At 42.8% G+C, this 2,850-nt stretch overlaps 1 pseudogene; it reads right to left on the bottom strand.

Moving 5' to 3' along the window:
* Positions 1-583: 583 nt before the first annotated feature.
* On the bottom strand, positions 584-2,562 carry LOC128941395 (uncharacterized; annotated as a pseudogene).
* Positions 2,563-2,850: the final 288 nt, after the last annotated feature.

Here is a 2,850-nt window from a genome sequence, read left to right as displayed (position 1 = left end):
AACAAAGCAAATTTATTCCTTTTTAGATCAACCCAAGAGATACATTGCTATTTATTTTATATATAGTACAAGATAATGAAAAAAAGTTTTCCTTCCTGATAATATTGTGAAAAATTGACTCACAGCATCTTCCTATTTATTCAGCACCTACCATCCACCAAAAACAGTCAATACAGGTAGATATTTTACCGGCCTTTCCTAAATCTCCTAGTATCTTGAAAGTAAAAGTTTTATTGCTGCAACCATAGAATCACTTGGGTTATAAAAGACCTTTAAGATCATTGAGTCCAAGTGCAAACATAACACTGCCAAGGCAACCACTAAACTACATCCCTAAGTACCACATATACATGTCTTTTCAATGCCTCCAGGGGTAGTGCCTCAACCACTTCCCTGGGCAGCCTGTTCCAATGCTTTATAACCCTTTCTGTGAAGAAATTTTTTCTAATATCCAATCTAAACCTCTCCTGGCAAAACTTGATGCCATTTACTTCTGTCATATAACTTCTTAGCTCGGAAAAGAGACTGACACCCGTCTTGCTACAACCTCCTTTCAGGTCCTTTAAAGTCCTTTAAGATCCTCTCAGCCCCCTGTTCTTTCAGAATAAACAACCTTCATTCCCTCAGCCACTTCATAAGACGTGTGCCCTAGACACTTCACCAGCCTCGTTGCCCTTCTTTGGACATATCCTAGTATCTCAATGTCTTTCTTGTACTTAGGGGCCCAAAACTGCACATAGTATTGGAGGTGAAGTATCACCAGTGCTGAGTAGAAAGGGACAATTACTTCCCTAGTCCTGCAGGCCACACTATTTCTGATACAAGCCATGAGGCTGTTAGCCTTCTTGCCCACCTGGGCACACACTGGCTTATATTCAGCCAGCTGTCAACCAACACTCTCACATCCTTTTCTGCCAGGAAGCTTTCCAGATACTTTTCCTCAAGCCTGAGTTGTTGCATGGGGTTGTTGTGACCCAAGTGCAGGACCTGGCACTTCACCTTATTGAACTTCATACAAATGGCCTTGCCCATTGATTCAGTCTGTCCAGATTACTCCTGTAGAACATTCCTACTCTCAAGCACATCAACACTCCTGTCCAACTTGCTGTCACCTGCAAACTTACTGAGGATGCACTTGATCCCATCATCTAGCTCATCAATAGACAAATTAAATAAACCCCATCTCAATACTGAGCCCTGGGGAACCCCACTTGCAACCAGAAGCCAACTGGATTTAATGCCATTCACCATCACTCTCTGGGCCTGGATATTCAGATGCTTTCCTACCCAGTGAAGAGGACACCTGTCCAAGCCATAAACAGTTTCTCCGGAAGAATGCTGTGAGAAATGGTGTCAAAAGCTTTATTGAAGTTCAGGTAGACAACATCTGTTGCTATGCCCTCACATTAGAGATAGAAATGAGACATACACTCTTGTTCAAGCAGTGAGAGAGAACCTCCAGTTTATTTCCACATGCCAAATTTATAGCGTTTTACAAAAGTTTCATGCTCAATTCCAATTGGTTGGTAACTATTTGTTACCCCATTTGATTGGTCAGTTCACCAGAGGTGCCTACCTGCCGACTACAGTCTTTGTTTGCATTCTTCTCTTCAACAATTCAGGATAGTTTTCACAGGTGCAGTTAACAGTCACAGTCTCAGAATTCTTTCTCATGAGAATAACTAGATTTTCACTGTTACAGGATTCCATTCTCATGAAAGCTGACAGTTTTATCATGGAAACTTATCAGGCTAGCTGCCAGCTGTACTTAGCCAAAGTAGCAGGCCTAAGCCATGATTTTACAAAGTCTTTCTTTTATAGGGTTTTTACCTATATGTAACAAACATCCACAGCCTTTCCCTTGTCCACTAAGTGGGTAACCTTGTCATAGAAGGAGATAAGGTCAGTCAAGTAGGACCTGCCTTTCATAAACCCAAACTAACAGAACCTGATCAACTGGTGGCATGCACGTCACATAATGGCACTCAAGATCATCTGTTCCATAACATTCCCCAGCACCAAGGTCAGGCTGACATGCCTATAGATCCTTGGATACTCCTTCTATCCCTTCTTCAACATAGGCATCATGTTTGTTAACCTTCAGCCAACTGTGATCTCCCTGGTTAGGCAGGACTCTTGATAAATGTTTGGAAGTGGCTTGGTGAGCACTTCGGCCAGCTCCCTCAGTACCCTTGCACCCATCCTGTCCCATAGACTACTAAGTAGTGTAGCAGGTCTCTAACCATTTCCCCTTGGATTATGGGGGCCCTACTCTGCTCCCCGTCTCTGTCTTCCAGGTCAATGGGCTGGGTAGCCTGAGAACAGTTGGTCTTATTCAAGATAGAGCAAAAAACAGCATTGAGTACTTCAACCTTTTCCTCATCTTTTGTCACTGTTTCCCTTCACATCCAATAAAGGAAGAAGATTCTCCTTAGCCCTCCTTTTGTTGCTAATGTATTTATAGAAACAGATTTGATTGTCTTTTATAGCAGTATTCAGATTAAGCTCTAGTTGGGCTTAGGCCCTTCTAATTTTCTCCCTGCACAACCTCCCAACATCCATTAGTCCTGAATTGACTGCCCCTGTTCCCAGAGGTGATAAACTCTTTTTTTTCTCTCTGACTTCCAGATAAAGCTCTCTGTTTAGCTTGGCCCGTCATCTTCCGTACAAGCTCATCTTTCAGCACGTGGAGATGGCCTGCTTCTGCCCCTTTAAGATTTCTTTCTTCTAGGACATCCAGCCTTCTTGGACTCCTTTGCTCTTCAGGACTGCCTCCCAAAGAATTTTCTCAGTCTCCTAAACTGGCCATTGAATTCTGGGATAGCAGTACTGCTGACACTACTCCTTACA

Source organism: Melozone crissalis, unplaced genomic scaffold, assembly GCF_028551555.1.
Source record: "Melozone crissalis strain CALT ecotype California unplaced genomic scaffold, PUWL_Pcris_2 ptg000035l_1, whole genome shotgun sequence".
Lineage (NCBI taxonomy): Eukaryota > Metazoa > Chordata > Aves > Passeriformes > Passerellidae > Melozone > Melozone crissalis.
This window is presented reverse-complemented; position numbering and strand designations above follow the sequence as displayed.